The 11,665-nt window shown below is 48.2% G+C and overlaps 1 pseudogene; it reads right to left on the bottom strand.

Moving 5' to 3' along the window:
- Positions 1 to 2,397: 2,397 nt before the first annotated feature.
- The window catches only part of LOC105742468, a 69,369-nt pseudogene continuing 60,101 nt past the window's right edge, over positions 2,398 to 11,665 (bottom strand).

The following is an 11,665-nucleotide window of genomic DNA, read 5'->3' as shown; positions in this document are numbered from 1 at the left end:
AAACTAAATTTCCTGGGGCTTTGTTTTAGTTTCTGGTTATCTTGCACCTGAGTAAGTACCTGCAGGCAATCTTGCATAGCCCAAGGTTACAAGAAGTGAAATCCCATTCAGTTTCCTTATGAAGCCATCTCTGCAATCTGACTTTGTTTACAGGGATTGGTTAGGTAGGAATTTTATGTAGCAAACAGCAAGTAACAGCCACTATTTACTAAACAACTTAGAACAGTGGTGAGTATACATTTACAACAGAAAGCACAAGATTTACATTTATAATCTAAAACCTGAGTTGACTCATTACACCAAGGGGTGCGACTGGCGTGGTACACCAGGGATTGAACCTGGTCCTTGTGCTTTGCCTAAGCAGGTACTTTAGTCTTTTGAGCTATCTGGCTGGCCCTGGCAGATAGTCTATTTAATGTTTAAGTTCCCAGAAGGAGAGTCAGATGTGTATATAGACTTGAGGAATTAGATGCGTTAAAAGTACAATTCATGTGCCACTGATCAGAAATTGTCCGAGTGGCCCTGCAGTTTGATTTTCTTTCTGCTGGGCTCTTTTGGCTGCTCTGAACAGAGGCTCCTCAAGTTGTTTCAACCTCGTAGCCTCCCACCTGTACCTGCAGTCCAGTGTTGAGGATGACACTCAGCCCCTTATGTGCTGTCCCTCTCCATCCTGATTATCACATCATGTGCAGATGTAGGAGACAACTGTGACACGAGTCCCCCCTGTTCTGCAGCTGTGGGTCTGGATTTGCCCTGTCACAGTTGTGCTCCCTGTGTCCCTGGCGGCCTAAGGCCCACTTTCTTCCTGTAGTTATATTTCCATTGGTGTTTAGCTGTCACCTGTCTCTGTCCATTCTGTGCTGGAGACCTAGTTGTGTTTCCCAGGTGCTGGCCCCTCCCCCGCCGAGCCCTGGGCTCAGCTCCAAGGCTGGGCGCTCTGTGTCTGCGAGCCTCCCGGGCCCTTGCTCTCCTGGCGTCTCCAGCAGTGCCACTTTTCTGTGTCTGTGCACGGTCCTCAGTGGTGGCCGTGAAAGGGAGCATGGCTTCCTCTTGGGTGGCAGGAGGAGTTTCCTGAGTGGAGTCTGAGAGGAAGAGAAGGCAGTAGTGGGTGTCCAGGGTGCCTCCTGGGGACAAGGCCCAGGCTCCTCTCTCATGCTGAGCTGCCTGAGCTACAGCTCCTTCCCTTGCATCAGGGCGTGCTTTCTCCTGAGTCCTGGGTCCTTCTGGGTAACAAATGCTCTGTGTGCACCTGGAGGCTGCGCCAGGGCCAGCCATCACTGTTCTCCCATGATCCTCACGGAGCAGCTTTCAGTCCATACCACGTGCTCCTCGGACTGCAGTCATTCGACTCATCGAATTTTGCTGATACACTTCCTCTGAGCCTCATACTGTTTTAATAAGTTAAGGCATTTATTCAAATGTAAAGCACTGACTGTAACTGATTAGACATGCGTTATAAGAGGGCTGTGTGTCACTATAGTCCCCATTTCTCGGCTGAGCAGACTGAGGGGTTGCAATGCTTTTGAGCGGTGGTGTAGCCTAAGCCCAGGCTGTGCGGACCTGGCCTTAGCTGCTGAGGCGTGCTGCGACTTGCTTGCGTGGTGTGACAGCCTCCAGGCTTGGAGTTTGTCCTGAAGGGGATGAGCCTGAATGCCCACAGGGGGACCAAGAGCGTGAAAACAAAATGAAACAGAAACACTGAGGCAGACATGGGGATTCAGAGGCTGGTTTCCTGGCGCACATGTATTTTTTCATCCCTTAGTCAGCTTTCGCTGAATGGAAGAAGAAAAGCATCTCAGGACAGCAACTAGGTGTTTCTGTTTCTTGAACATCTGTCTAGAAAACTGCAAAACTTGCCTTACACAGTCTCAACTGGCCCAGTGGTTTCCAGAAGATTTGTTTTTCAAGAGAAATCAGTGCTTTGGGAAGGGCCAGTTTTTATTTAATAAAAAAATTATATTTACTTAGAAGCGTTCAGAATGTCAACAAAACAGTTGCAACTTTTTTTCCCAATTATAGAGTGGTATTCATTAAAAGAACAACAATTATTTTTTATAAGCTGCGTCAGAGACAACTGAAGATGAAAAACTGCCATCCCATATATAACTAATTGGAGCTGTGCACCAACAAGAACCTGCTTTACATTTCTACGCCAGTTTACAACCCCCAGACTGTGCCAGGCAAGGTTAGTGGCTATTGGAAATACCACCAGGACAGGGCGGTTAAGACACATTCGGTAGTGTGTTAACTACACACAAAAATGACACTGTACAGTTTAAAAACAAATCTTACACAGCCTTACATTTCAATTTTTTTTCTTTAAAAGGAGTCAGTTGTGTACGGGGGCGGGGGGTTAAATGCTTTATAGACAAGAAAAAAAGCTCCACTAGGACCACCTTATTCATCATCATCTTCTTCTTCATCCTCCCCATCCTCTTCATCTTCTTCCTCCTCTTCCTCCTCATCGTCGTCTTTTTTCTCCTTGTCCTTCTTTTTCTTGCTTTTTTCAGCCTTGGTGACTCCCTTTTCTACTGCGTCAGGTCTTCCTGTAGCCTGGTAGGCAGCGATGTCCTTCTCATACTTCTCCTTCAGCTCAGCAGCCTTCTTCCCGTAGGGCTGCTTGTCATCTGCTGCAGTATTATCCCACATTTCTCCACGTTTCTTTGCGACATCACCCATGCAGAGGCCACGATGTTGTCTTTTAATTTTTGAGCCATACTCAGACCAGAACAAGAAGAAGGCCAAAGGAAGCCTCTTGGGTGCACTGGGATCCTTGAACTTTTTGGCTTGTCCTTTAGGAGGAATATAAGTTTTCATTTCTCTTTTGTAATGAGACTTGTCCACTTTTGCCATGCCTTCAAATTTTCCTTTCTCTTTAGCAGACATGGTCTTCTACCTCTCTGAGTACTTCGTAGAAAACTCTGAGAAGTGAACGGAAGCATCCGGGTGCTTCTTCTTGTGCTCCTGTCTGCAAGTTCGCACAAAGAATGCACAGGATGACACCGTGCCTCTTGGCTTCTTAGGGTCTCCTCCGCCCACATTTTCCTGTTCCCTCAGCGAGGCGCAGAGTCGCCCAGTGCCCGTCTCTTGCTCTCACTCGCCCTGGTGCTGTCTCTGTAGAGCTCAATGTACTGCCGGGAAGGGCCAGTTTTATAAAGGGACAAGAGTAAGAAGTCCTTGCAAGTCTCAGTGGGACAGAGGGTGGTGGATGCGTTGTGAGCTGCTTTCTCCCCTCTGGGGGCCGTCTGCAGCACTGTTCCCTGTTAAAAGTTAGATTCTGGCCAGGAGGGACAAACAGCTAACAGTGAAGGCGCCCAGTCTTACTTCATGATCTCTAGCGGTAGGTAGGATGTTCTCCTGGCAGGAGGGAGGGAGTTTTCTGCCGTGGCTCAAGGGTTTCTGGCAGAGTAGCTTTTCTGGTGGACTCCAGTTTCATTAAACAAACAGATTGAGCTGGCCTTCATCTTTACTCTTGGGCAGGATTCTTGGCCGCTGGAAGTTCTTGGCCTGACTACAAAACACGTTTCTTCTCTCCTGCACATCTGACAGTGACATTAAAACAATTCAGCAGCAGGCTATAGGCTAAACAGAAGTGACTAACTCGGAGTTTCCTTATCTCTTTCTTGGGCTCATCTTCTGAGCAACACATTTTTTTTTTTTTTCATTGCCCTTTTCTCTCCCGGTTCTGGGTAAGAACATCTTGTACTTTTTCTAGATCAAATAGTAAGCTAAATTGTGAATAGTCCATAGTTTTGCACTGTGTTCTGAGACATCCTCTCTTTAAAAATATCTTCAAGGAAAACAACCGAAATAACATTTCATTTGGCCTGATTGTGCAGGTAGCTGTCCTGCACACTTTATTGTGGAGGTCGTAACTAACAGGAAGGTTCTTTTCTTGGTTAGCATGGTGTAGAATTTTCTCACCCATTTATTGGTAGGACAAGCACAGGATGCTGACACTGCGCGGCTTCTGAGGGTGCAGCCAGATTGCTTGGTGCTTTCAAACTCTGGGCATACTTTTGTGTCTATGATCCTGCTTAAATGTGACCCTCGTGTGGCACAGAATAGGCCCAAAGTGTCATTTTCATGTGGTAGGTGCGCATATTGAGGCATAAAGGGCCTGAGTAGGTTACTCGGGGTCAACAAGGAGCCATGAGGTTGAGCCAGGAACACGTGCTGGGTGGCCTCGGTCCCCTCACCGACTGCGCTCACTAGTGAGTATAGAGACTGAAGTTCGTCTGACTCCCCCGTGAGCATGCTGACCTGAACTATCTGTCTGTTGTCACCCTGAGATGTGGCCGTGGCTGCAAAAGTCCTGAAAAACAAACTTAATAGCTGTGGTTGGGATCCTTACTGCCCCGGATGTCCTGCGGCCGGAGCCAGAGGTTCTGGGTTGCTGAGTCCCAGTGGCCCATTGCAGTCTGCTGGTGTTGTCAGCCTTTAATGCAGAACTCAGGCAAGTGGGTTGCGTGTGGCCATGAGTTCAGGATACAGCCACACCGTGGACCTGGGACAGGTACCCCAGCTCTGCTGATTACTCCACCAGGTGGGGCTGTCCCTGGCAGCCGCCTTGCTGGGGGCAAAAGGCTCCCGGACTTAGCCCTGTGATGAATTCCATTTCCTCCAAGCCCTTGTCCAAATCCACCTTTTCGCAAGACCTGTCTGTTGCAAAGGGACTATTTAGTCGCAGGTCCTCAACACGTCCCCCCACCCCCACCAGGACTCCTGCTTCCTATTTCTCTGAAACTTCGGCTTGCCTTTTATGTTTATTGCTCTTTGTCTGCACCTCTAATTAGAATATACGCTCACTGAGGGAGGGGATCTTTGCCTGTCTAGTAATCGATCTACTGCAGATACTGGGAGTAGATACTCGTGGGCTGTCAGCACTCCCTGCAAGTGATGTAAATAACTCGCTGAATTGAAAGCTTCCCAGCTGCAGAGACTAATGGATTGGCGAATCCAGGCGAGATGCCACCATCTTGCCAACGCATTGATTGATTATTCTGCCAAGGACTAGAGGAGAGGGGCTCGAAGGCCCCAGGCGTGAAGTGATGATGAGGATGTGGGAATGTTTGCATTGCTAGGCCTTGTGCATCTACTGGATTAGCACACTGCACACCACGAATATGCACAATCTCACGTGCTAAGCAAAGCTTTCTAAAACTCTTCAAAGAGATGAAAATGCTAGTTCTTCCGATTCGATCATCACACATGGGCTATGCACACAGTCAGATCATACACACCAAATATACACACTGGAAGTATTTCTTAAAGGCTTTTGTTAAAACACATACTTATTTTCCTCTTTAAATTCCCTGAGCTGCTTAAAAAAACTCAAGTCTTTCTGCTCCCGATGCTCTTAGCTCTGTTACAGCGCCTTCACCTAAATGCTGAGGTTTCCCATCTTACTCTGTTGGATTATTAGAACATCATCTGGGAAGTCCTCCCACCTTGGTGGTGGTCCACATTTTTCTATTTCATATAAATGAAATGGCTTCTGGCCTCGAGAGCCCCTTATCTCTCTGTATCTGTTCTGCACATGTTCAGAAAGGATGGTTGGGTCAGCACGTAAGAAGGGTCTTGCCCCAGTTCTGCCCTAACTACTGACTCTGACCTCCAGCAAGTCCCTCAGTCTCTATGAGGAGATAAGGGAATGGTGGCACCCTCTTCACTCTGCTGCTCCGTAATCAAGGGCTGGTGAAATATTCTTTTCATTGGCTCATCCTAGGGAGCTCTTTTCCCCTGAAAATTTCTCTAAGCCTTGAACATAGATGATGGCTGGCTTTGAATGCTGGAGATTAATATCTATATATCTCTATATATCTATATCTATCTTTGAGGAGTAGACAGTAGTCACTTTTCTCTTTTAAGGAACCTGAAATGGATTCAATACCTCCAAATTGCTTCTTTAAGCAAACACGGCAACATTCTAGGACGCTGGGGTGAAGAGGACAATGGGAACATGTTGGAGCTAAGACTTGTTGCCTTGGTGGGATTTTGTCCAAAGTGCTTCATCAGCCTGTAGAGGCCTCACACCTATGAAGCCAAAGGGAACAGTCGCTCTTTAGGATCAAAAGTGGATTAAAACCAGCATCATCCTGGGGCTTCCGTAACACAGCTCTGTTTAGCCCATCTGTGATTAGAAAGTGCCCTAGACTCCCCGTCTTGGTAGGGAAACACTCCTCTTCTAGCCCGTTGCTGTTTCTCAGGTGCTAAGTCTTTTAGGAGGGGATTGTTGTGGCATCAGACACCAGGGCTCAAGGGATTTCAAGTTCTGGCTGCAATGGTCATAGTTCTGGGCAGGCTGAACAGTGGGATCCAGGCGCTGCCTCTCTGTAACACCACCCCTCCTGCCAAGAAGGCAGGACAAGCCAGTGGGCAGACGTCCCTGGCGCCCACCACCCTGTGCCTCTCCGGCTCCTCTGCACTGTGCTTCAGCAGGGGAGATAATTGCACTGTCACCCTTAGGGACCGACAAAGCAGCTGGGTTTCCTGCACAAGCTGGACTCTGGCCCTCTCACAGGCAGCGTTCCTAAGCAGGAATGTGGCCAGACACGTGTGTCCCTGTCCCGCTGGCCACTTCCTTTTCCTCTGTTAGTTTAGATCTTTCCATACAGCAAACTTTCTCTTTTTTGTGATTTGTGTTTTTCCTTCTGGTGGAAACCAGTCAGCAGGTCAGCAAGTCCTGCTCGAGGCAAAATTGTAGAGCAGGCAAAGTTTTTATCAAATCCCCCCCTGACTTCCTTCTATGTCCTCCCTCCTCGCCTCATCCAGTCAAGGACACATCCAGGGCTCACCATCCGGGACACCATCTGGTTAGGATGCTGTTTCCAGGTGGGCGGAGATTAATGATTGGTGCTAACACTGCAGTGGACTTTACACACCAACTGCTCAAGAGCGATTTTTCTGTCTTCCCTTTTGCTCCCCACCAAGGCCAGCAATTCTCACTGCTGTGAGTTGATAAGATCCTCGTGTGCACCCACTCCTTTCTCTCCGTTTGCACCACCAGCTCCCTGCTGTAGCCATGACGATGCTTTCTTTCATTCTGTCAGGGCAATCCTAGCTGATCCCCTTCCAACAAGCACTGTGTCCCCTCTGATCCAGTCTGCAAACAGCACTTGGAGTCCTCTTCTAAAGACAGAAACAGGACCAAGCGCTCCCAGCGTAGGACCCTTCACTGGCTTGGAGTCAACACCACTTCCTTAATGTGTTTGTGGGTCCTACGTGGTCTGCACTCTGGTCTCCTCCTGGAAGAATCTAGAATTCACTGTGTTAAGCTGACCCTCCTTTCTGCCTGTGTCCCTCGCACCCCAAAGGTGACTCTTGTCTTTGGCATCATCACTAGCCATTTCTCTGCACCGAAAGCCTGCTCTGCCTGCACTGCTCCTCCGGCGGACTTTCGCCCAACTGTTTCTCCTTTGTCCTGAATTCTCACTTAAATGTCGTCTCACAGAAAAGCCACCCCTGACTGCCTAAGTGCGTGTGGTTGCCAAGGCACGCCATGGCACCTCTCCACTTCCAGCCATGTGGCATGTACCCACTCGGTGATGTAGCGCTTGTCACTGTGTCCTTCCTCACTGAGATACCAAGCCCGCGAAAGCGACTCCCCACGATTCTCCTAGAAGGCGCCTGATGTGTGACAGGCAGTCCCTGCGTGGCTGGGAATGAATCGGCAGCTTGTTACGCACTCTGTTCTTTACATACCTTAAATCATTTAATCTTCTCAACACTCCCAGGTGGAACATACTGTCATTATCTTTGTTTTATAAGTCAGAAAACTGAGATAAGTATAAGTTGCTAAATAGGCTAATGATACAACTTATTACAAAATGAAAACATGGGGCCTTTTGCTAAAAAAAAAATACTAAAAATTTCAAAAGGGACAGCAGAGCCAGGTAAAGGGGTTTTGGAGAGTGAGGAAAGGTGCTTTTAAGCAGGCTAGTCAAAGTGATTCTCATGGAAAAGCAAAATATGAGAAAGACTTTAAAGAAGTATAAGAGCTCACTGAATGGATCTCCAGCAGAGAGCATTCTGGGTAGAGGAAACGGGAAGAGGAAGGTCCCTGACGTGGAAGTGGTAACAGAAGGTGGGGTGTACAGGGGCCTGGTGAGGCTTCTGTGAAATGTTATAGATTCTAAGTAGAAAAGGGACATGATCTGGCTGTTATTAAGAAGCCATTGTCTCAGTCACTCTTCTCTCATTGCTGGGACAAATCCCCAACACGCAAAATGAAGGAAGGAAAGGTTTATTTAGCTCACAGTCACTGAAGGGTTCAGTCCATACTCAGCTGCCTCTAAGGTGGAGCAGCACATGACACAGAGTGACCTTTCATGGCAGCGGCAAAGAGCAGAGAGCCAAAGGAAGTGGCCACAGCTCAGGCAGCCAGCGAGGTCTCATCCCACCTTACACTGTAATGCAGATTACCTGTTCCAGGGCAGATGCAGTACCACACCCACAATAATCAACCACAAACTCCAGAAGCCACCACGTGACTGCATGAGGCTTTGGGGGGATAGCTGGATACAAGCCATAACAGCCTTTTGCTGGGCTGAGGGTCGACAGTGGAGGAGAAAGAGAAGCATTCCTAAAGGATAGTGTACCAACCAGGAGAGAGATGATGGTGGTGAGGGGGGTCAGATTCCCAGTTCATTTTACAAGGTCTGATATCTGTTGATATTTTGGATGTTAGCTATGTAAGAAATGAGCAGAGTCAACGGGGACTCCATGATATTTGGCCCCAGTAACTCAGAGAATAGAGTGACCACTGACTGAGACAGGAAGATGAGAGCAAAACAAGGTTTTCAAAGGAGGTTGAGGAAGCCTGGTTGGATGAGGTAAGTTTGAGATGTGTATTCCATGTTTGAATGGAGATGGTAAGGATGAGTTGAAGAAGTGGGTCTGCAGATGCATGGTCTGAACACTTGAAAGCCATCAGCACCACTGGTCCTGTTGAAAGCCTCGTGACAAGGTAAATCCCTAAAAGAATTAGAGCAGGTGGGGAAGAGCCTGAGCTCTGGGGACACTTGTTGGTGAGAGACGAAAGGGACCTGGATCAAGGTGGCAGGAATGATGTGGTCTGTACTCCCCACATCAACCGGTTATAAGAAATGAAACAAAATGAAGAACAGCTCCACATTTCGGCTTCTAGCAGGTTGGAGGCTTCTGGAGAACTTGACAGGAACACTTTTGGTAGAGAGGTAGGGGCAGAGGCCTGAGGGGGTGGGTATATTTAAGGAAAAGTCAGAGGAGACACTGGAGGCAGAGTAGATGTCCTTTTCATTGAGTTCTGCAGCCAAAGAAGAGCAAAGAAAATAAGGCAATAGCTGGGAAGGGCGAGGGTCAGAAGCGAACCAAGATTTTCAAAGATGAAAACCCCAGCATTTTCATATGGTCACAGGAAGGTTCAAGTACAGGGGGAAGTATTCATGCCAGTCATCGTTAGTTTCTGTGTTGGAAAGCCACCCCCTGTACGTCTAAGCAATTAGCTCCCATCTGACAGAGGGAAATGGTGTGGGTTCTTGGGAGTTTTCAAATGTTCCCCAACTATTCTTAGTGTGTGCTGCAGATGCAAGGGAGAGGAATTACAACCAGTGTCCCCTCATACAGTAGAAACTAGGGCACACACATCCTGTGTCGTCTTCCATCAGTCATTCAAGGTATACTGCAGGCAGCACGAGTCCCACACACCAATGACCCTTATCCCAGTGTCACCATCTTGTTTCTGGAACATCTCTACTCCCCACACTCTGTTGGAGTACAAGTCCCAGGGTTGGTGCTTGCAGCGTGGAGCCTTCGGTGACTTAGGTGGCACCTGCTGTTTTTGGGACTTCGGGCTCCCTGGCACCTGGATGCAGTGAAAACCTTTGCTGGAGACCAAAGGAGAAGTGGAGCTCATGCAGATTCTGAGAGAAGGCCTGAGAGATCAGTGGAACAAGATCTTTGCTGGCATCGTAATCCAAGCTTCAAAGAATTGGGAAGTACCACTGATTCTTGGCCCTTCTCTGGGCAAGCTGTATAATTCTGGACAGTCTCACAACCGTCAAGGTCCTTGGAGTCCTCAGCTTGAGTCTGTTCTGGTGGTGACTTTTCATTTCTGTAGTTTCTTTGAGACTTGGGGGAGAATTCTTTTCTCTTTCCATTTTCCTTCTCTGTCTTTCATGGAAGACTATGAACCAAAGAAAAATACAGCTGAAAGATATGTAAGTTAAGAAGCAATTCATTTTCTTTTCCTTCTTTTTTAAACTTGTTGTAACATACCAAAAAGTAAAATTTACCTTTCTAACTATTGGTAAGCATGAAGGTAAGTGGCACTAAGAGCATTTGTATTGTGCATTGGTGGTCACTGCTATCCACCTCCCCCACCTTCTCATCCCTGACACTGGAACTCTGCACCCCCAAAAGAACTCCCCACTCTCCTTTTCCCAGACCTCCCCCTGGTACCGGCAGTGGCACCCTCTTCCTTTGTGGATTGAATAATTCTGGGGGCCACACACACAGCACTTTTCCTTTCTTGCCCCTTGTGGGTGGCTTTTCTCCGTAGAAATCCCTGTTGTAGTGTGCATTTTACTTGCTTTCCTTCTTAGGCTTGTTCACACTCCATTTACGTCCAAGCCACGTTTTGTTTACCACTCATTTGTTGACAAGCATGCGGCTGCTTCTACTCTTTAACTCTTGTGAATGATTTTGCTGTGGATGTGGGAGTGTGGAAAGCAGGTGTCAGTTTCTGCCCTGGATTCTTCAGGTTTACACTTACGATGCCTGACCTCGCGGGCCTCCTGAAATCCGCAGGGACGCCTTCCTGAACTCACAACTCTTCCGTCTGCAGGCACCTAAAACCAGTGCCATGTGGATGATGCCAAGGGCTGCTGCCAGCAGGAGCAGGAGCAGGAGCAGGAGCAGGAGCAGGAGCTGGATCAGGATCAGGATCAGGAGCTGGAGCTGGAGCAGGAGCTGGAGCAGGAGCAGGAGCTGGAGCTGGAGCTGGAGCCGGGGTTTGTTCTGTCTTGGGGTCGGGGTGCGGGGCCGGCTGAGGCTTTGGAGTCTGATTCTGAGGAGGAGCTTGTGTCTGCTACCACCATTCTGGAATATGGTGCTCTGAGGATTTCAGTTTTGAGGCTGCGATGAGTGGAGATTTGAGGGTAGAGATTTGCTGCTTCTTGTGACATCCTCAAGCCATCTTTTATGCTCTCCTGTTCCTCAGCAATCAAGATGTCCTCTGCTCTAGCTTTGCAGTCCACAGATTTACTGAAGTTTTCTTTCTGGGCAAACTCACAGTGTTTTAAGTCATCCTGCTGGGCTCTTCGCTCTTGATTCTCAACACAGATATCACTAAAAGCCACCAACAGTAGCCATGCCAGAGCCTCACCATTAGACTGCCCTGAAATTTCTTCTGCAAGATCAGTTAGTCTGCCGCCCTTAATCTCAGTCTCAGGCCATCTCTGACATGAGCAAAATGTGGACAGACTTTCTGCCAAGCCCTAGCACACGTCATACGGAGTCCAGCGGCCAGCGCAGGCCTTCCCAGCAGAAACCTTCTGAGCCTGGTCTTTACCCACAGGACTTTTATCAGCCTTCTGGTCTTCTGAGCTCTGACCAGAATCTCCCGTACAGAACAGCCCAAGGTGTTCCAGCTCTGTTCTCTCACAGGTGACATCTCTGAGCCTTT

Source organism: Octodon degus, unplaced genomic scaffold, assembly GCF_000260255.1.
Source record: "Octodon degus isolate 3935 unplaced genomic scaffold, OctDeg1.0 scaffold00004, whole genome shotgun sequence".
Lineage (NCBI taxonomy): Eukaryota > Metazoa > Chordata > Mammalia > Rodentia > Octodontidae > Octodon > Octodon degus.
The sequence above is the reverse complement of the archived record's forward strand: the minus strand, read 5'-3'. Positions and strand labels throughout refer to the sequence as shown.